Below are 23,310 nucleotides of genomic sequence, written 5' to 3' on the forward strand. Positions count from 1 at the left end.
TTCTGTCCCACCCATCTCCCTCTACATCTGGGGGAATTTCCAAGCCTGAGCACATGACTGTTGGCCCTTAGGTCGTAGTAATCTAATCCAGAAAGTTTCTGGACCTTTTTTTTTTCCCAGCCAAACTCAGATCTCACCCTAAACGAGCATTGGAGGCTGGTTTCATGAAGTTCACCACCATAGATGGAGCACCTACTATATTCCAGCCACGGTTCCAGACATTTGGAATATGTCACTGAGTGAAACAGATCCCTGACTTCGAAGAACTAACACCCTAGTGAAGAGAGATGGCAAACAATAAGCATAATAAATAAGTGAATTACGTAGTATTCCTCAATACTGTGGGGAAAAGAAGGGAAAAGGACAAGAGAAACCTGGTACTTGGTGGAGGACAGGAGAGAAGGGCAGTTTGCTGTGTCAAAGAGCATGACGAGACCTGACAGTGGGGATTGGTGAGGAAGTTAGCCCGGTGGGTACTGGGGCAAGAGCGTTCCAAGCAGCGGGAACTGCTAGAGAAAGGTCCAGAGGCCTAAGGCAGGAGCATGTTCAAGGAGCACCAAAGGGCCTGTGTGACTAGAGCCACACTACAGGGCAGAGTTGGGGGACACACTCGTGGGGGGTAGATGATAAAGAGCCTTGCCAGCCTTGGGGCTGGTGCTCTGAGTGAGGTGGGAACCACCTCTGGGGAGTTCTTAGCGGAGAAGCGACGGGATCTAACTTTAGGAGGATCCCTCTGGCAGCTGTGCTAAAAATGGGAGGCTTTTCCTGAGGTCCAGACAGAAGATGAGGGTGGTGGGCACCTGGATGGCTCAGTCCTTCAAGCACCTGCCTTGGCTCAGGTCCTGATCCCAGGGTCCTGGAATTGAGTCCCACACCAGGCTCCCTGTTTAGCGAGGAGTCTGCTTTTCCCTCTCCTTCTGCCCCACCCCCCATTTGTGCGCTCTCTCTCTCTCAAATACATTTTTAAAAATCCTTAAAAACAATAATAATAACGACAATGAGCTGAGGGTGGCTCTGACTGTGGGGGTAGCAGAGGAGATGGTGGGAGCTGGTCAGATTCTGGATATATTTTGAAAATAAGGTCCACATGATTTCCCGCCAGATTGCTGTGGGATGTCAAAGAAGAAGAAGTCAAGAATAAGTACAAACTTCTCAGGGTGCCTGGATGGCTCAGTTGGTTAAGTGTCTGATTCTTGATCTCAGCTCAGGTCTTGATCTCAGGGTTGTGAGTTCAAGCCCTATGATGGGTGTGGAACCTACTTTTAAAAAAAAGAAAACCAAAGTATAAACTTTTCAGTTTGAATAACTGGAAGGATGGAGTTGTCTTCAATGCCTTTTGGGTCTGGCTCTTTCATCAGAGTATTTAGAACCCCTCCCCCCACAATGAAACCAGTGCCTATTGTAGGCATGAATCTGACTTAGGACAAGGATCTTCAAGTAAAGCCCAAAGCAGCAGCCGCCTGCCAAGAGTCTGATAAAAGAGTCAACTCGGTCAAATGTCCTTGAAATTCAAGGTTGTAAATCTGCTAGACCACTGAGACGCAGCCTAGCACCGTAGGCCTCAGCTAAGCTGTTCTGGGCTTGTTGGAAGGAAAACCTTTTTTCTCCTCTAACTTGGGTCAAATGATTGAGGGCGGGCAAATTAACTGAAAACAGAGAGATGAACAGGAGAAAAGACCTAGTTTATTTTTTATTTTATTTTATTTTATTTTATTTTATTTTATTTTATTTTATTTTATTTTATTTTATTTTATTTTATTTTATTTTATTTTATTTTATAAGACCTAGTTTATTGATATAGGCCCGGGGAGGTGCTCGGTGTTGAGGAACTCACTGAATAACTGGAGATCAAGGTTTATACACCAAACGTAATAAAGGAATGGAAGTTGAGGGGGTGGGGGATTTAGGGCTTTGCTGGGAAAGTATAGAAGGTTCTATTAGGCGGTCGGTCTCCATGGCAGCTGAATGGGCTGGAAAATCACTCAGAGGGAGATTAATGGTAGCTATATTTTTGGAAAGTTCTGCTTTAGTCAGTTAAGAGAGAAGTTCAGATAACATTTCTTTCTACATCTTCTGTAGCTCAGATGTTTCTACTTTAAAATATCTTTATACCAACTCTGAGGTCCGAACATGGCCCTACAAGTTCAAAATGTTGAGTATGCGCAGATGGTTTAAATGAGATGGTTTACATGCAGGGTCACCACAGAAGAGGTGGTGAGAATCATCTAAATTTGCAAGGACCTGAGAATGGGCCTTCCCCAATCCTAACCCGTAGTCCTTGGGCTATAGTGTAGGAAACTCCAGGGAGCCCTCTGTCCATTCGTTCATTCATCTCTTTACTAGGGCATAACCCACACACTGCAAACTACATCAATCCTAAGTAGCCTACAACTTAATGAATTTTTACACGTGAATATACCCAGGAGCTAGCCACCACTCAGAGATAGAAGACACTTTCCGTATCTCAATAGGCTCCCTCCTATTCCCTCCAGTCATTCTCTCCCCCAAAAATCATTCTTGCCTCTATCACCATGGGTTAGTTCTGCCTATTTCTGAACTTCATATAAATGGAATTAGGATTCCATACTCTTTCGTGTCTGGCTTCTTTTTCTTAACATTATGCCTGTGAAACTCCCCTGTGTTGTGTGTAGCAGTACTCCATTCTTGTTTGCTGTTAGATACTATTCCATTGTAGAAAGTATACAATTTATTTCTCCATGTTCCTATTGATGGACACTTGTATCATTTCCAGTTTTTCACTATTCGAAAGAAAGCTGCTAGGAATAGTCTCGCATACGCTTTGGGTATACATACCTAGAAGAAGAATTGCTGGGTCATGGGGCACACATGTGTTTAGCTGCAGCGTATTGTATCCAACGGTCTGCCAAATCGATTGTGCCACAGCTTCCACTATACCAGCAACATATGAGAGTTCTAGTTGCTCCACATTCCCATCAACACCTGGTATCATCAGTCCTTGTAATTTTAGACATTCTTATAATGTGGATTTCTCATTGTAATTTTTTAAAATATTTTATTTATTTATTCATGAGTGACACAGAGAGAGGCAGAGACACAGGCAGAGGGAGAAGCAGGCTCCATGCAGGGAGCCTGATGCAGGACCCAGTCCCGGGACCCCAGGATCATGACCTGAGCCCAAGGCAGACGCTCAACCATGGAGCCACCCAGATGCCCCTCTTGTGATAATTTTAACCTGTATTACAGGCTGGGCTTGTAATGCAAGGCCTCTGTTTTCCCAGGGTTTTCCCACTGGTAAGCTGCTGCCAGGGAAATGACTTTCCCAGGGAAGGCATTTGGAAGACACAAGGAGGGAGGATGGAGGGCCAGATAGAACCGAAGTATGGTTCTATATAGACCATAAGCACACACACGTACTCTCAACTAGAGAGGAATTGGTACCAGTATTGGAATGCCTCAGAAACTTTCCATGTTGAAGCAAGTATTTGTCGTTTCTAATGGCTGAGTGATATTCCATTGTACTTACAGGCCACAGCTTCTTTATCCATCATCTCTCAATGGACACGAGGCTTCTTCCACAGTTTGGCTATTGTGGACACTGTTGCTATGAACATCGGGGTGCAGGTGTCCCGGCGTGTCACTGCATCTGTATCTTTGGGGTAAATCCCCAGCAGTGCAATTGCTGAGTGGGAAATATCAGTGAGGAGGGAGACAGCACATGAGAGACTCCTAACTCTGGGAAACGAACAAGGGGTGGTGGAAGGAGAGGTGGGCAGGGGGACCGGGTGACTGGGTGACGGGCACTGAGGGGTCACTTGGTGGGATGAGCACTGGGTGTTATTCTATATGTTGGCAAATTGAACACCAATAAAAAAAAAAAAAAAAAAAAAAAAAAAGGAATGTCTCAGAAACCATGCCTTCAGTTTGGAGAAAGCTAACTATGGGCACCGTAGCTGGAATAAAGGGATAATACAGAAATGACAAGAAGAGATGAGTTTTTGGACATTGGGAAGGAAAATAAGCACTGGGGGAAGAGAGGGAAAAGAGCCCACAAATCAGCCTCTCTGGGTTATGAGGCCCAACTGGAGACGCCACATCCCGTAGAACCTCACTTGAAAAGTGCTTTCTAGCAAGGACGGGAGCTGCCAGGCTCTTGATGTATGAGATACGTTCTTCCAAACGGGGCCCAGAGCTGTCTCTTCCCTCAGGCTCCTCAGTCCCAGGCCAGGAGAAGAAATCTGGGGTTGGAAGAGCCGGAGTGATAAAGCCTGTGTTCTCAAAGCCAGCAGGTGGAATTATCTTTTGTGCACCAGTCACCTCCTTCTGGCCTTGCTTCCTTCTCCAGGAACTGCTCCAGTGTCCAGCTTTCCAGGAGTGACGGGGCAGTGCCTTGCCATGTTCCATTTGTTCTCTCCCAGGTTTTCCCTAAGACCAAGCCTCGGGATGCTTCTGGGAGCTGCTCTGCTCACCAGCAACAAAGAACTGAGAGAATTAGCACGCACTGGAGCAACCCATAAACTGTGAGAATGGGACTGTTCCATCCCCAGGACAGATGGTTTTCTAGAACATTTCATAAGACTTTTTAGAAGATCCCACAGGATCAACCAACCACTTAGTCATAAGGGGTGAACTGGATCATGCATCTTTGTAATGCGGCCCTTTTCCCTCACCCCTGCGCCTTGGAATCCTGTTCCCAAATAAATTATTCAGTCTCTGCTTTCAGAGAAAAGAGGCTAAAACAGAACCATTGGCCAATAACTGAGCTCTGACAAGGCCTCCTTTATTATAAGCATTTACTTAGAACCTAGTGTTCAGATGAGCAAAAGCCTGGAGGGATGCATGGACAGGGATAATGGAACATAGAGGTGGAGAAAAGGTTTAACTGGAGACAAAGCCAGGAATGTGCCTTGGGGCCATGCTATGGACGACTGTGCAGCCACGTGTGGGAGGTTAGCCTTATTCTAAAGACAATGTGAAGCCAGTGATGGTTTTTGAGTGAGGAACTGGCCACACCAGAGCTCTTCCCTGGGCAGTACAACGTGGGCAGAGACCAGTTAGGGGAGGACCAGCTGTGACCTGGGACTTTGGCACTGGGACTCTAGGAGGAACAGGTGGGAACGGTGTTGTGAAGGAGAACTAGAAAGACTTGGCACCTTGCAGAGGAAGGGCAGAGGCAGAGAGAATTAAAAGAAGATCCCGAGGCTTGGAGTGCAGGAAGCTGAAGGGTAGGGATCTATTCATGGAACAGGAGGAGGAGTAGGTCTGAGAGGGAAGGCGACGGGCTCAGCGGACCCCAAAGCCCCCTGGCTTCACCCTCCCGGAGCTATGAAATCCTCACACAAGGAAACTCCTGGGAGGCCAGTCCCAACCCACCAGAGGAAGGTCCCCCTTCCCTCTCTTTTCACTCTAGGAAGAGAGGTGGGCAGGCGTGAGGCCACAGGGCTCAGACCAGGCTATTTTGGGACTTACAGGCAGTGATATGGTGCCTGGGAAGGAATATTGAGGAAGGATGCAGGGATCACTTAGCCAAAGAAGTGCTAGGTTCTCATATTCCACTTTCAAGAAATGTTTGCTCTATTCATTGTAACCACCACAAACGATGAATTCCATGAGCCAAATTTATGTTTTTTGTGTGTGTGTTTTTTTTTAATTTATTTATGATAGTCACAGAGAGAGAGAAGCAGAGACATAGGCAGAGGGAGAAGCAGGCTCCATGCACCGGGAGCCCGACGTGGGATTCGATCCCGGGTCTCCAGGATCGCGCCCTGGGCCAAAGGCAGGCGCCAAACCGCTGCACCACCCAGGGATCCCCCAAATTTATGTTTTATAATCTGTGTGGCTGATTTAAATGTGTTTACAAAAATCACAGATTTCCATTTTCCTCTGGCTGAGCCAATGTGGAAGAACACAGAACAGAAGCCAGGAGACAAGCCCACCAGATCCAGTGATAAGGCCCTCGCTGGCCCAGGGGGGCAGGGTGGGCTCTGCATCACGGGGCAGCGAGGAGCTTCAGGGGACCTCGGATCTTCTTGATCCCCTTCATGGAGATGGAGAGGGGCAGCCCTGGGAGGCTGGCTTGGAGAAGCTGGTGGACCTAAGCGGGCAGAAAAGAAAAGGCTGTATCTTTCCAGCTTATTTTCATGTCCCCAAATGACAGCTATGTCTTGTTGTACGCCTAACAAGGCTCCTTGGCAGCAGCTCTGCAAGGCAAGCTCTAGGACACAGATGGGGAAAGGGAAGCGAGAAGGAGGTACGTCAGTTCCTCCAGGTAACACGTGGTAGAGGTGGGATCTGGACCCAGAACTTTCGGCTCCCAAGTCCATGCTCCTTCCATTGTCCCACGTTGCCTTTCTTTCTGCCCCATGTTCACAATAAAGTGGAGGCTGAGGCCTCCGTTCCAGTGCCGGGCAGAGAGCTCTGGACAAGCCAGGGCTGAAGCCCGGGCACAGAAGAGAAATACGAAGGACGATTTAGAGGTGACGCAGAGGGCAGCAAACCACAATCCGCGGCTGCATCGGGCTTGCTGCAGGTTGTTTGGTCCAGATCACAAGTTAAGAATGCTTTTCACAAAAAAAAAAAAAAAAAAAAAAGAATGCTTTTCACGCTTTTAAGTGGTTGAAAAAAAGTCAAAAGAATATTTCATGACACATGAAAATTATATAAAATGTCAGTGTCAGTGTCCACGGCCCGGAACCACGGCTCCGGGCCCTAAAACCATGGTTGCTGCAGGGCTCTGCCCCACTCGGGTCTCTTTTCCTGACTGGTAGTTATTCCCTGACTTTGGGGGCTGGAGGCCAGGGGGTAGGGGCAGCTTGTCGCCGCCCCGTCTGGAAGACCGTCTAGGGCCCTCCCCGCGCTCTGCGTCGGCCCAGACGGCGTCTCCCAGGGCGCGGGCTTCTGCGGCCTCAGCACCACCCGCGGCACCACCCGGGGTTCTGAGAAGCTGAGAAACTCCAGGCGGCAGCTCCTGTCCCCACCCGGGGCTCCCACGCCCCCTCCGGCTGCCTAACCTCCTCAGCTCCCACTCTGCAAACCCCTTGAAAGTCTACATGGGCAGGTCAAGAGGCATCTGTATTTCAAGAGATGGAAGGGCCGTTGGGGGGAACCCCATCGCCCCACTCCCCACCCTGATCCCCAACCACCAGATTAAGCTCTCCCTGTGGGCATCTGGGAAAGTAGCTCAGAGGGGAGCAGCAGGGGTGGGGTGGGGTGGGGGGTGAGACAAAGCTGGGAGGAACGTGGGCACTTTTGACATGAAATGGACAAAATGTCAGGATCCCAGAATTGTCAGGCACCTCCGGGGCCTTCCAGTCCACACCTGGGCCTTGGCCTGAGGCGCGTGGACGGGCCGCCTCTGTCCATCACAGCACCCAGCCCCGCCGGGTGGGAAGGAGCTGGCGTGTGATTACCTGGGTGGCGGAGGGCACGGTGGCCTGGGCAGCAGTGTGATGCCACGTGGCAGGATTCGTCACACAGCAGCTTCCTCTCCTGCGATGGTGTCTGATCCGGGGCAGCAGACGGGCGGGGTTGGGAGCAGCTGCCTGCAGAGAAGGGACATGAGAAAGAGACAGATGTAGGGCGCCTGGGTGGCTCAGTCAACTGAGCATCCACCTCTTGGTTTCAGCTCAAGTCATGATCTCAGGGTCGAGAGATCGAGCCCCGAGTTGGGCTCCTCACTGAGCAGGAAGTCTGCTTGGGGATCCTCTCCCCCTCCTCCCTCTGCCCCTCCATCTGCTCTCTCTCTCTTTCAAATAAATAAATACATCTTAAAAAAAAATAACTCAAAGTGGATCGCAGACCTGAATGTAAGAGTTAAAACCACAAAACTCTTAGGTGAAAACGTAGATGTAAATCATCAGGGCCTGGAACTAAGCAATAGTTTCCCAGATATGACACCAAAGGCACAAACAACAAAAGAAAAACACGATGGACTCGATAGAAATTTTATTTATTTTTATTTTTATTTATTTTTATTTTATTTATTTATGCATGAGAGACACAGGGACAGAGAGAGGCAGAGACACAGGCAGAGGGAGAAGCAGGTTCCATGCAGGGAGTCCGACGTGGGACTCGATCCCGGGTCTCCAGGATCACACCCCAGGCTGCAGGCAGTGCTAAACTGCTGCGCCACCGGGTCTGCCCTCGATCGAAATTTTAAAGTTTTGTGCTTCTAAGGATAATATCAAAAAAGTGGAAAGCCAGTCCATGGAATGGGAGAAATTACCTGCAAGTCACACATATGATAAGAGAATTTTATCCAGAATATGTAAACCAAGAAAAAAAAAAAGACAACCCAATTTTTAATGGGCAAAGGATGTATCTGAAGAAGATATACCAGTAGCCAATGGCCACATGAAAGGATGCTCAACAAGATTTGTTATCAAGAATATGCATGTCAAAATCACAATGAGGTACCACTTCACACCCTTAGGAAACAAGTGTTGGTAAGAGGAGAAATCGGAACCCCACACATTGCTGGAATTGAAGCATGGCGCAGCCACTCTGGAAAACAGAAAAAAACAGTTTGGCAGATCCTCAGAATGTTTAACAGAGTGAAAACCATATGATGCAGCAAGCCCATTTCTGAGTATATGAAAATAAACCCAGAAGAGAAATGAAAATACAGTCCCCATAAAAACCTGTACATAAATGTTCAAAGGAGCATTATTCATAAGTACCCCAAAGTGGAAACAAATCAAATGTTTGTCAGCTGATGAATGGATAACACAACTATGGGGGACGCTTGGGTGGCTCAGCAGTCGAGCGCCTGCCTTTGGCTCAGGGCGTGATCCTGGGGTCCCGGATCGGGTCCCACACCGGGCTCCCTGCAGGGAGCCTGCTTCTCCCTCTGCCTGTGTCTCTGCGTCTCTCATGAATAGATAAATAAAATCTTTAAAAAATAAAATAAAATAAAAATAAAACAAACTATGGTACCCCTACACAGTGGGATACTATTCAGCCATAATAAGAAATGGAGTCCTGAGACACACGACAACGTGGATGAACCTAGAAACGAAATGCTAAGTGAAAGCAGTCAGTGACAAATGCCCACATATTGTAGGATTCCATTTATGCGAAATGTCCACCACGGGGAAGCCCATAGAGACGGGAAGTAGATTAATGTTTGCCAGGGGCCAGGTGGTATGGGGAACAGGGAGTGACTGCTAAAGGGTACAGGGCCACTTTTGGGGAGTGAAGAAATGTTCTGAAATTAGACAATGGTGTTTTTTTGCACGACTCTGTGAACACATTAAAAACCACTGAAGTGTACCCTTTAAAAGGATGAATTTGATGTTACAGGCATTATATCTCAGGAAAGCTGTTATTAAAGAGAGGCACAAGAGTGAGACGGAGCTGAGAGAAAGAGGGAAGGAGAGAGAAGAGAGACAAGAGGAGGCTGGCAGGGATGTGGCGGGAAGGAAGAAAGAGAAGCAATAAAGTAAACAACAGACAGAAGTGTGACAAGAGGGACAGAGGAAAACCCCACAGAGTTGGAGGAAGGTCACCATGGTCCCTAATCACAAAGCGGTTTCATCAACCCTAATTCTAACCATTTTCCCAAGTTGCTCACTTCGATCATATCTGGGCTATTGCCTACCCACTACAGAGTGAGGGGGGTTATCTTCTTTAAGGGAAGGGGAAAGCAAGGCATTGGCAGGTAGGGATGTGGCCCAGGTGGTGAGTCAGTGGCTCAGGGGGGAACAAGCCCCAGGGGATCTCACACCCAGGACTCTCAGTGCTGTTCTTTCTCTGCTTTACCTTGACCTACCCAGTCACCTCCTGTCAGCTTAGCACCTGAGGGGCTTTGTTTATGGATAAACTTGAGGGCCTTCCAAAGTTGACAAGATCAACAAGGAGCAGGCTCCTGAGAGGATGTGGGGCTAGGTGTGGTCAGCCTGGCCTGTTATGGAAACAGGCACCAGTAGGTGTCCGGTGAGAGGGGAGCAGTAGCCTGGGAGGTCAGACCTCTCAAGGTGACGGCAGGCCAGGCTGGGGGGGGTTGGGGGGGATGGCCTCTGAGTTTGGCCTGGCTTCTGCTTCTTGTTGGGCAAGGAGCCTCCTGCAAATGATTAGTTCCCCTTCTCACATCATCCCTCTTCCCAAGTTCCTGGTTCAGTGCCAGGTTGTCACCAATACCAGGATGGATCAAAGAGGGCTGGATATGGAAAAAAGCCCTAGAGATTATCCAAACAAAGAGTTGTAGCACATATGTGAGTCAGAAATCAATTCAGTGGTCATGACTGGCATTTATTTTAGTAAGATGGAATGGAGCAAAATGGATGGAAGAGAATGGAAAGGAATGGAATGGAATGGAATGGAATGGAATGGAATGGAATGGAATGGAATGGAATGGAATGGAAGATATCCACATACATCATATATATAATTATAAGTTATTTGGAGTTCTTTTTTGAAATTTTTGTTTTTATATACATGTACGTGTGCACTGAATCACCGTGTATAATATATTCATTAATGTGAATTGTGGCCAGAAAAGTTTGAAAGCTACTGATCTAGAAATGGAAAAGCCATTTTCCAAAGGTCATGCTTGAGTGGGAGACAGAGCTGGGAGGAGAACCGACAATTCTGACTGCCTCCCTGCTTTTTCCGCACCGGGCTTCTCATTCACACAACCTGTTGTTACACTTGCTACCGATCTCTGCCACTCTCTAAACACCCTGCATTAAAAAACAAAACAAAACAAAACAAAACCACCCTGCATACTGCTGCTCTGGAGTCTTTGCTCAAGCTGTCTCCTCTGTGTAAGCGCTTCCCTCCCATAGCCACTAAAGGAAAGCATTCTTCTCCTTCAAGGTCATGTTTAAATTCATTCTTCCCTGGGTTGCTAAGGAACAGGCTCATTATCCTGAAAATGGTAAATGAAGAATTAAACATTTATCCAGCCTTTCCATACAAGCCAAGTAGTTGACAAGGGAAAAGTCTTTATAGAAGAATTGCAGCTAAGAAATGCAGAAGGAGTGACAGAGCTAGAAAGCCAGCATTCGGTGACCCATAAGAAAATTGGATCTAAGCAACAATCAACGCCGGGATTAAAACCACTGGAGAAAGGTTGCGGGGGAATGTTTATAAGGGACCTACAACAATTGCATCTGGCAGATCAAGGTTAACATAGCAAGGTGGGACCACTGGACTTCGGGTATCTTCTTTGGGATGCAACAGGAAGAATAGTTATTCTTGACAGAAGAAATGTACCTTAATTACCAGGTTTCAGCAAATGCAGGGGACAGAGGGGCATCCACATGGGTTCAATCAGATAAATCCAGAGTGTAGGACATTCTACAGAACAAATCACCTGGTTTATTCAATAATTAAAAAAAAAAAAAAACAGCTTGAAGAAAAAGGAAAAGGGGACTGATAGATTTGAAGGGGCTTAAGAAATATACCAGTTAAATATAACTTGTGGACCTTGTTTGGATCCTGATTGGATAAGCCAATTGCAAAAAGGTCTTTTTGAGAATTGGAGAAATATGAATAAGTATTAAATGGTATATGTAATTATTTTAATTATTTCAGCTTTCATGAGGTATTGTGGTTATATTTTTTAACATGTTGGATAAGAAGTTAGGCAAAATGTTGATTATTTTATTTTATTTTACTTTTACTTTTTGTTTTTTTTAAAGCTTTTATTTATTTATTCATGACAGACAGAGAGAGAGAGAGAGAGAGAGAGAGGCAGAGACACAGGCAGAAGGAGAGGGAGAGAAGCAGGCTCCACGCAGGGAGCCTGATGTGGGACTCCATCCCTGATCTCCAGGATTACACCTCGGGTGGTGCCAAACCTCTGGGCCACTGGGGCTGCCCATGTTGATAATTTTAAATTATCCAATGAGAATATTGGGTTTATTCTACTATTCTTTCTGTGTATTTAAACATTTCTATAATTTAAAATTTTGTTTAATAAATTTTATCTATTCTGAGAGGCCTTCCTACATGCCCCCAACTGGGAGGGAAGGGATTAATTACATTTACTGGGATTAACTTTTTCCTTTTACTCTTAAAACCTATTGATTTTAGCTTTTAACATTGCATTAATCCCTATCTGTTATTACAGCCTTCTTTCTGGAGGTGTATGTCTGCCTTCCCTACCAGCCCATCCAAGGCAGGAAATGCGCCACTGCAGTTCTAGTCAAATAATCTAAATTTAATTTGATTTAAAAGATCTGAAAAATAAAATAAAATAAAATAAAATAAAATAAAATAAAATAAAATAAATAATAAAAGATCTGAATTGCACTTGGGCTCCCACAGTGTCCAAGGTCAGGAGACAGTTATAGCTTGCAACCAGTCCTGACTGGTTCTATCTTAACAACGACCGCATAATAAGAGACCAAATACCTATTCATTCATTCATTCATTCACTCATTCATTTTATTCTATTGAGTGACTCTCTGAACCAGGTACCACGGTGGATGATGGACATGTACTCTAGTGCCCTGCCCCATGACACCCTGCCAAGAAGCACCTTCCAGGAGTTCAGTCTAGTGAACAGCATCATCAAACTGAGTAACCAGAGCATCGCCACGCTGTACCACAGGTAAGAGGAGAGAGCCACGGGATTTGGTGGAGGAGCAGTGAGCCCATCGGGAACCGGCTTCTGGTGAGGAGGCGATAGCTCAAGTGACTCTGTGACCATCCTGTTGGCTTCAGACCAAGAGGCTCGTAACAGTGACAGGCTGTGGGGCCCAGACAGGCGTGGGTGAGGAACCTAATAATGGAACCTGCTAAGAGCTTGGGCCCCTCCACAGCAATTCTGGAAACTATCTAGTATCTAACAATTTTATAGAGAAGAGAGCAAGTGTGCTGAGGAAGGGCGTGGAAAGGAGACCCCAGGCAGCCTCCTCCGCTCTGCAGTTCCCAGTGATCCTGCTCCAGCCCCACATGTGTGAATTCTGCTCAGGAAAACTGTAGCCCCGCCCTTCCCCGAAGTCCTTTCCATAAAGCAATTTAATGACCTATCCGTTGTTACTTAAGCATGCCCCCCCACCCATTCCCACCAAAAGTATTCTAACCAGTGGCATTTTGTTTCCTCACAAAAGACATTCTAGTAAATACAACTTTATCGTCCCATCACATTTCCCGGATATTATAGCAAAACAAATGGGTTGTGCCTGGCAGTCACCCCTTGAGTCTGGGTCTAGACTTGTCACAGCACCTTCCCTCCTGCCTCCCCGCCTCAGTGCACATTCTAGAACTCCCTGCTGCCTCTACTGGCAGGAATCTCTTTGGGACACTCCACTGACTCCCCAACCTTCCCAAGCTAATCAGCCAAGGACATCTTAGGAATATGAAGGTGGTTGGATTCACAGAGAAGCCACATTAAAGCACAGGAAGGTTCCGAGGAAATGAATTATTGGATTAATGAATTAGTGAACATTAGCCCCTAGGAGGCAAATCATGCCAGGAACACAAATGACTGAATGAATAAATGAATGAAAGGGACTAGAGGTCTCTTTGACCTGCTAGACAGGCTCCTCACCTGTCTCCTGGTTTGGGGCCACGGGGCTCAACCACAGCAGGAGGAGAACCAGACACATGGTTGCAGGCACTGAGCAGAGACAGAGTGTTTCAAGGACCAAGGCCAAGTCTTTAATACTCACCCATCCCAGGAAGCTCGTTTGGTATCTGCATCCCTGGGGAGGTGCGAAGCTCAACACCTGGGCAGCCACTGGCAGAAGGCAGGGGTGTGGCACCAAGACAGTGGCACAGGTGTCCCGGCTGCTTGGAATAGCCTGTCCAAGCAGAGGTAATAGAGGAAAAAAAAATATATATATATTTTCCCCATCTCCTGGGGCTTCCAGACCTGTGGGAGGAGCAGAGAAGCTAGAATCAGAGAAACCAGAATGATACTGCTGTCAGGGATTTTGGTGATCATCCAATCTGAATTACCACCACCCCCAACCACCCCCACCACTGCCATTTTATAGATAAGGATACTGAGGCCCAGAGAAGGCAAGAAGCACCACGAGTTCACGCAGCTCAGTTGTCGTAGAGCTGAGGTGAGAGCCTTGACCTCCTGGCTCCTACTCTAGTGTCCCTCCAACCGCAACATAGTGGACGTATTCAGAGATGTCGGAATTTCTGTAACATGCGGCTGTGAAAGCCTAACCACGTGGTGATTATTTGGAAGCTCTCAGACCAGGCTGGGAAACCAGTTCTCAGGGAGGCCATGGTGGAGATTGCGCCCGGTGGGAGGCTGGATACAGCGAGCTGCAGAAGTTCCTTCCATCTCAGAGATTCTGGATGCTATGAAATGGGGAATATCCTTTCCCTTTCTAACAGCCTCTGTCGTGGGGGACACAGAAAGACTCAAGGGTTCTCAGGACTATAAATGCTTTCTCTCACTTTGTCATATCTTTAAAACTCATTAATTGATTTAACAGTACTATTTATTTTTTTTAAATTTTTATTTATTTATGATAGTCACAGAGAGAGAGAGAGAGAGAGAGGCAGAGACACAGGCAGAGGGAGAAGCAGGCTCCATGCACCGGGAGCCTGACGTGGGATTCGATCCCGGGTCTCCAGGATTGCGCCCTGAGCCAAAGGCAGGCGCCAAACCGCTGCGCCACCCAGGGATCCCTAACAGTACTATTTAAACACCTATACGAAGCGAACACTGAGGATTCAACAATGAACAAGACAGACCCGGTTCTGCCTTCCAGAAGCTTCAGTCTAGTAGTAAGAAACACACAAATGGACAATTATAATACAAGATTACCACGAGAGGGAGAAGCAGAGGAGGGGGACCTACCGGGGGCCTCTGAAGTGGGGGTGGGAGTGCTGCAAAGACTTTCTAGGATACTGCTTATGCCAAAACTCAGAAGAGGAGTAGGATTTACTCAGGTGGAGCACCAAGCAGGAAGGGAGAAGGTTCAAGGATGAGGGAATGACCTGTGTAGGTTTCATGCTCTATAGCTAATTCTCATCATTTATTTCAATTACTATATAGAATGGCATTAATGAGAAGAATGTGAAATAGTACAGCCACTGTGCACAACAGTACTGTGGCTCTTTTTTTTTTCTCTCTTTAAAACATAAAAATAGAATTGCCATATGATGCAATTTCACTTTTAAGTATATACCAAAAGAACGGAAAGCAGAGACTCAAGCAGTTATTTGAACAATAACAGCACCATTCACAATAGCCAAATATCCATCAGTAGTGAGTGGGTAAACAAAACGTGGTATATGCATACAAGGGAATATTATTGTCTTAAAAAGGATGAAGACTCTGATATGTGCTGCAACATGGATAAATCTTAAAAACATCATGCTAAATGAAATAACCACGTACAAGAAAATATTGTTCAGCTCATCTAAGCTGAAAATATTGTTCAGCTCCACTTAGATGAGGCATGGAATGGTCAAATCCATAGAGAAAGAAGATAGTCTGTGGTTTTGAGGGGCTGGGGGGCGGGGTAAAGGAGAGCTACTGTTGAATAGCTAGTTTGGTGTGATAACAAGGTTCTGGAAACAGATGGTAGTGATGGCTGCAGAACAACGTGAATATACTTAGCACAGGGAATATAGTCAATTATATTGTAAAGACTGTATGGTGACCGATGGTGACTACACTTACTGTGGTGAGCATTTCGTGATGTATATACGTGCTGAACCATTATGTCGTATGCCTGAAACCAATATGATATTGTATGCCAACCATACTTCAATTAAAAAATAATAAATAGGGATCCCTGGGTGGCGCAGCGGTTTGGCGCCTGCCTTTGGCCCAGGGCGTGATCCTGAAGACCCGGGATCGAATCCCACGTCGGGTTCCCGGTGCATGGAGCCTGCTTCTCCCTCTGCCTCTGTCTCTGCCTCTCCCTCTCTCTCTCTCTCTCTCTCTCTCTGTGTGTGACTATTATAAATAAATAAAAATTAAAAAAATAATAATAATAAATAAAATAAGATAAATGGAACCATAATTTTCAAAAACAAGTGTGAATGTATTTAATATACTGAAATGTACATTTAAAATAGTTAAAATAGTAAATTTTATGTTATGTGTATGTTATCACAAAAAATCTATTGCGTTATGAGGTTTTTTTTTTAAAGATCTTATTGATTTCTTCTATTTTTTTTAAGGTTTTGTTTATTCATTAGAGACACAGAGAGAGGCAGAGACACAGGCAAAGGGAGAAGCAGGCTCCACGCAGGGAGCCCGATGCAGGACTCGATCCCGGAACCCCGGAAGCTGAAGGCAGAGGCTCAACCACTGAGCCACCCAGGGATCCCTTATTGATTTATTTTAGAGAGAGAGAGAGAGACAGAGAGAGAGAGAGAAAGTGAACAGAGGGAGGGGCAGAGGGAGAGGGAAAGACGATCTCAAGCAGATTCATGCTGAGGGCAGAGCCTGATGCTGGGCTGGATCCCACAACCCAAGATCATGACCTGAGCAGAAACCAAGAGTCAGACACCTAACTGACAAAATCCCCCAGGTACCCCTACATCTAACACTTCTGACACTTAACCGACTAAGCCACCCACACGGCCCTGCATTGAGTTTTCAACATTTAGCCATTCTTTTGTTGATAGACATTTGGATTGGTTCCAGTTTTCCATAATTATAAACGATGATGCTATAAACATTCTTATACATTCCCCCTCCTTCACCATCTAGGAATGGGATCATCCAGTCACATCTTCAACACCTAAGTGTGATCAAAGGTCCTCCAAGTGGTCGTAGCGATCTGTCTTCCTACAGGCAGTGCAGAAGGATTTCTTGTTGTTCCATATTTTTATTAAATATTTTATTTATTCATGAGAGACACAGGGAGAGACAGAGAGGCAGAGACACAGGCAGAGGGAGAAGCAGGCTCCCTGCAGGGAGCCCCACGCAGGACTCGATCCTAGGACTCTGGGATCAGGACCTGAGCTGAAGGCAGATGCTCAACCGCTGAGCCCCCCAGGCGTCCCCTGTTCCATATTTTCATCAACACTTGCTATTCTCACTCCCGTCCCCCTAATCTGATGGGTGTGACATCATACTTAATTCTACCTTTAATTTGCATTTCCATGATCACTACTAAGTTTGAGATCACTAACCATCTAGGTTTCTCTTCTTGGAATTGCCTATTCCTATCCTTTGCTCATGTTTATCACTTTGTTTTTATGAGTTTATATGAGGTGATCTTTTTCTTACTGAGAGTAAGAAACTCCTTTATAAATCCAGTTACTAACCCTCTGTGCGTTACATATGTTGTAAATATCTTCCTCCCTGTGTCTGGCTTGCCTTTTCCTCTTGTTTTTTTGTTGTTGTTTTTTTGTTGTTGTTTTTGATGTGCAGAAGCTTTATGTTTTAATTTAAGGCAAATTTATCGATCTTTTCTTTTGAGGTTTGTGCTTTTTGTGAATTATTTTAAGAAATCTTTCTCTAGGGGGCAGCCTGGGTGGCTCAGCGGTTTAGCACCGCCTTTGGCCCAGGGTGTGATCCTGGAGCACCGGGATCGAGTCCCGCATCGGGCTCCTGGCATGGAGCTTGCTTCTCCCTCTGCCTGTGTCTCTGCCTATCTCTCTCTCTCTCTCTCTGTGTCTCTCATGAATAAATAAGTAGAATCTTAAAAAAAAAAAGAAAAAGAAAAAGAAAAGAAATCTCTCTCTAAGGGCTTCCGTGACTCCCGGTTCCCTGTCCGTTGCAAGCAGGCAAGCAGAAGGCAGTTCGGCTGCAGGAACAGAGCAAGGCCTAAATCAAAGGAACCTGTTTCTTCAAGCTTCTGGCAGTGATTCTGACAGTGAGGTTGACAAGTTAAAGAAGGAAAAGCAAGTTACTCCAGAAAAACCTGTGAAGAAGCAAAAGACGGATGAAACTTCGAGAGCCCTGGCATCCTCTGAGCAGACCAGCAGCAGCAGACATGAAAAGATTTCAGATAGGGGAAAATGAGGTACATCAGTGTTCGGGACTTTAGAAGGAAAGTCCTAAGTGATATTAGACAATATTGGATGGATCCAGAAGGTGAAATGAAATCTGGAAAAAAAGGCATTTAAAAAAAAATACTGAGCCAGGTGAAAGAGCAGATTTCTGACATTGATGATGCAGTAGGAAAAACTGAAATCAGAGCCGTAAAAACCTGTACTGTTCTAGCTGTTTTAGTCTGTCTTTTTACATTGGCTTTTGTTTCTTTTTCTTTCTTTCTTTCCTTTTTTTTTTTTTTAAGATTTTATTTATTTGAGATAGAGCACAAGCATGAGCGGGGGTGGGGGATAAGGCAGAGGGAAAGGGAGAAGCAAGCTCCCCACTGAGCAGGGGGCCTGATGCAGGACTTGATCCCAGGACCCCGGGATCATGACCTGAGCTGATGGCAGACACTCAACCAACTGAGCCACCCGGGCGCCCCCCGGCTTTTGTTTTCTAAATGTTGTTTTCCAAGCTATTGTATTTGGGTTGCAGAGCAGTTTGTAAGATGAACATTTTTTTTTAATGTGCATTATTAAAAGTCTTTTGAGGGAAAAAAACAAATGTTCCTTTACTTCTAATTTTTTTTAAACTATTTTCTTCTAAAAGATTAGTATTCGTTACCTGAAGCTGCTGTAACAAATTACCACTAAGTTGGATGGCCTAAAACAAGAAAAATGTATTCTCTCACAGTTCTGGAAGCAAGGAGTCTGAAATCAGGGCCTGGGAGGGCCAGACTCTGGAGATTCTAGGAGCGGATCCTTCTTTGCCTCTTCCTGGTGGGTTGCAGTCCCTGGCCTTCCATGGCTTACAGGATCATCAGTCCCCTCTCTGCTTCTGTCGGCACATGGTGTTCTCCTGGCGTGTCTCTGTCTCTTCTCTTCTTCATATAAGGACATGAGTCATTTGGTTTCAGGGCCCACTCCACTCTGGTGGACCTCAATTTTACTGCATCTGCAAAAACTTCTTTTCAAAAAGTCATATTCGTAAGTACCCAGAGGTTAGGACTGGAACTCAAATACCTTTCTGGGGTACACAATTTAAGCCACAACAGTATTCAAGTTTTATTTTCCAAATTTAAGTCTTTAATCTATCTTGAATTAATTTTGGGGTCAATTTGAGGTGTGGATTTAAGATAATTTTTTATATGGGCAATCTGGGTGGCTCAGCAGTTTAGCGCCACCTTCAGCCCAGGGTGTGATCCTGGAGAACCGGGATCGAGTCCCACGTCGGGCTCCCTGCACAGAGCCTGCTTCTCCCTCTGCCTGTGTCTCTGCCTCTCTCTCTCTGTCTCTCATGAATAAATAAATAAAAAACCTTTAAAAAAATAAGATAATTTTTTTATATGGACAACCACTATTGCACAGTCATGTGCCCAATAATGCATCACTTCCCCACTAATTTGTGATACCACCTCTGTCATACATCAAGTTTCCATACATGTATGGATCCATTTATGAACTTCCCATTTTGCTTCATTGTTCTAATTTGTCTGTCTTTCCCTATACAAGTGATAGGTTTAGAATACATTTTAATATCTGTTAGAGCAACATTATACTTCTTTAGAATTTCCTTGGCTATTTTTAGCTCTTTACATTTGCATGTCAATTTTGAATTCTCTTTCACACCGCTCTCTGTAGCTGGGGGTGCGAATTTTCTCATCGCATCCACTGATTCTTTCTCAAAGCAGTTTATACTGTTAATTTTTTTCAATTAAATTTTTATTTTGAGAAACTGTAGATGCACATGCAATTGTAAGAAATAATGTAGAGACAGTCCTTGTACTTTTACCCGGTTTCCCCAAGGATAACATCTTGTGAAAATTTTAATACAATAGCACACACAGGATATTAACTTTGAAGGAGTCAAGACACAGAGCATTGCCATGGCAAGGATGCTTCATGCTGTTCTTTTATAGCCACATTCACTTCCCTCCTGCCCCCACCCCTCCTTAACCTCTGGCCACCACTAATCTGTTCTCTGTTTCTATAATTTTGTCATTTCCAAGAATGTTATATAAATGGAATCATGTGGAATGTAACCTTTTGGGATTGGCTTTTTCCTTTATTTATTTATTTATTCATTCATTCATTCATTCATTCATTCATTCATTTTAGAGAGAGAGCGCGCGTATGTGAGCAGGGGGAGGAGCAAAGGGGGTGAGGGGGGCGGGGGGAGAACCCTTGAGCACACTCCCCGCTGAGCAGGGATTTTTTTTTCCCCCCAAAAGAGGCTGGATCCCAGGACCCTGAGATCCTGACCTGAGCTGAAATCAAGAGTGGGTTGTTCAACCGACTGAGCCACCCAGGCACCCCTGGGATTGGCTTTTTCCACTCAGCATAATAATTCTCTGAAGATTCATCCAGTTGTGTGTACCAGTAATTTATTCCTTTTAATTCTGAGTAGTATGCTGAAGTATGGATGTACTATATGGTCTGTTTTACCATTCAGCTGTAGAAGGATATCTGGGTTGTTTCCAGTTTTTGACAAATAACGTTACCATCAGCATTCATGTACAGGTTTTTGGGTGAATATATGCTTTCATTTCTTTGGGTAAGGTTGAAATTGATGGGTCACATGGTAGTTGCATGTTTAGTCTTACTAGAAACTGACAAACTGTTTTCCAGATTGACTAGCCCATTTTATACTCCCACCAGCAATGAATGAGTGATACAGTTTCCTTGTATCCTTGCCAACATTTAGTACTTTTACTATAATCTATTTTAGTGATTTTAATAGATATATAGTGATATGTTGTGGTTTAAATTTTTATTTCCCCAATGACTGATTATATTGAACATCTTCCCATGTACTTGTTTTTGCCATCTGTATACCCTTTCCAGTGAAATGTCTCTTCTTTTGTTCATATTCTTATTGGTTTGCTTATTTTATTACTGTTGAGCTTTTTCTTTAATTCTTTTAAATGGAGATGTCATGGACATACAACATTTACTATAGAGTTTTGAGAGTACTTTCTAGATAGTAGCTCTTTGTTGGGTGTGTGGTTTGCAAATATTTTCTCCCTATTCGTAGCTTGCCTTTTCATCCTTAACAGGATCTTTTGCAGATCAAAAGTCTTTATTTTGATGAAGTCCAATTTATCAGTTTTTCCTTTTATTAATCATGCTCTTGGTGTCCAATCTAAGAAATCCTTGTTTAGCCATAGATTCTGAGATTTTCTTTTTTTCCCTACAAGTTTTATAATTTTACATTTAAGTCTGTGATCTATTTTATTTTATTTTATTTATTTATTTTTTAAAGATTTTATTCATGAGAGACAGAGAAAGAGAGATGCAGAGACACAGGCAGAGGCAGAAGCAGGCCCCATGCAGGGAGCCCGCCCGATGCGGAATCGATCCTGGGTCTCCAAGATCACACACTGGGCCAAAGGCAGTTGCTCAACCAGTGAGCCACCCAGGCATCCCCTGTGATCTATTTTAAATTAACTTTTGTGAAGGTGTGAGAATTAGATCGAGCTTCATTTTTTGCCTGTGGATTTCCAATTGCTTCCACACCATTTATTGAAAAGGCTGTTTTTCTTCCATTGACTTGCTTTTGCATCTTTGTCAAAAATCAGATTGGTGGATTTGTGTGGGTCTATTTCTGGGTTCTCTATTCTGTTCCATTAATCTATGTGTAATCACCAATATCATGCAATCCTTGATTACCGTAGCTACATAATAAGTCTTGAAATTAGGTAGACTGATTCCTATTTTATTCTTATTTTTCAAAATTATTTTAGTTATTCCTGTTTCTTTGTCTTTTCATATAAAACTTAGAATAATCTTGTTCATACAGACAAAATATCTTGCTGGGGTTTTGATAGGACTTGCATCAAATCTGCATATAAATTTGGAGACATCTTCACTATGTTGAGTCTTCCGATCCGCAAACATAACATACCTCTCTATTCATGTAGATCTTTGATTTCTTTTTTTGTTTTTTTGTTTGTTTGTTTGTTTTTGTTTTTTTTGATCTTTGATTTCTTTCATCAGCAATTTGTACTTGCAGCATACAAATCCTGTACATATTTTGTCTGATTTACACCTAAGTGTTTTTTTTTTTTTTAAGTGATTGTAAATTTGCAATTTTGGTGTTCATTGCTAGTAAATAGAAAAGCAATTGGTTTTTTTTTTTTTTTTTTTTTTTAGCAATTGGTTTTTGTACGATTATTTTATATCCTGCAATATTGCTAAACTCACTTATTAGTTCTAATAGGGTTTTAAAAATAGATTCCTTGGGATTTTCTACATATACTGAAATATGTATGATGATGAAATAATATGATGCCTGTGATTTACTTCAAAATAATATTGGCAGGGGGCACCCGGGTGGCTCAGGGGTTGAGCATCTGCCTTCAGCTCAGGTTCTGGGATGGAGTCCCACATTGGGCTCCCTGCATGGAGCCTGCTTCTCCCTCTGCCTGTGTCTCTGCCTCTCTCTGTCTCTCATGAATAAATTAAGTATTTTTTTAATTAAATATTTTTAAAAAATAATAATAATCTTGGTGGGGTAGTGGGTGGGCATATAGAAGAAACACAGTTGTGAGGGATCTCTGGGTGGTGCAGCGGTTTGGCGCCTGCCTTTGGCCCAGGGCGCGATCCTGGAGACCCGGGATCGAATCCCACGTCGGGCACCCGGTACATGGAGCCTGCTTCTCCCTCTGCCTGTGTCTCTGCCTCTCTCTCTCTCTCTCTGTGTGACTAACATAAAAAAAAAAAAAAAAAAAAACACAGTTGTGAGCTGATAATTGCTAAAATCTGGATAGTAGGTACATGGGGGTTTAGTATACTACCCTCCATATCTTTGTAGATGTTTGCAATTTTCTATAATAAAATGAAGTTCTCAGCTGTTACTCTTGTAAAAGCCACAGGGCTCCTCACTGCAAGGTAAACTCATAGTTTTTAAACTCAGCTCATAGTGGTTGACATGTCTTCAAGACTGTTTATGATCTGACCTTCCTCGTAATTACCCAATTGTTCCTTGAACAATGAACAAAGGACCCTCTATACGTTTCCTGTTTCCTAGCCGTCTAAAGTCTATTTCTCAGTCCCAGCTCTGTGTTTCTGCTTCTGCCACACGGACCCTCCTCTCTTCCCCAAGACGCTCTTCTCTCCCCTCTCAGCATGAAATCCCACCCAGCCTAGGGGAATCAGCTCCAGAAGCAAGAGGCCCTTGAGGCCTCCCCTAATCACCCTGGCCGCATTCATCTCCCCCTTTCTGACCTTCCAGAACTCTTACATTCATCCTAGCATAACACAGTGGTTAAGAGGGGTTTATGGATCCAGACTGCCCGTGTTTGGATCCCGTCTCCACCGTTCACTAGGCAATGTCACTTTGGGCAGGTTACTCTGTGCCTGAATTAATTCTTCCATAGAATGGAAAAGATAATGGTATTACTTTATAAGGTATTTGGGAGG

The 23,310-nt window shown here is 44.5% G+C and overlaps 1 long non-coding RNA gene and 1 pseudogene across 1 annotated transcript; one reads left to right on the forward strand and one right to left on the reverse strand.

The window, feature by feature from the left end:
- Positions 1-5,624: 5,624 nt before the first annotated feature.
- Positions 5,625-13,793, reverse strand: LOC140625143 (uncharacterized). Its single transcript, XR_012024523.1, has 3 exons — positions 13,599-13,793; positions 7,389-7,520; positions 5,625-6,073 (listed from the first exon to the last, which is right to left on the reverse strand). It is a non-coding gene; the product is annotated as an uncharacterized lncRNA (long non-coding RNA).
- Positions 13,794-15,560: 1,767 nt separating this feature from the next.
- LOC140624755 (activated RNA polymerase II transcriptional coactivator p15 pseudogene) lies at positions 15,561-23,069 on the forward strand (annotated as a pseudogene).
- Positions 23,070-23,310: the final 241 nt, after the last annotated feature.

The sequence above is a fragment of the Canis lupus genome, chromosome 35, assembly GCF_048164855.1.
Source record: "Canis lupus baileyi chromosome 35, mCanLup2.hap1, whole genome shotgun sequence".
NCBI lineage: Eukaryota > Metazoa > Chordata > Mammalia > Carnivora > Canidae > Canis > Canis lupus.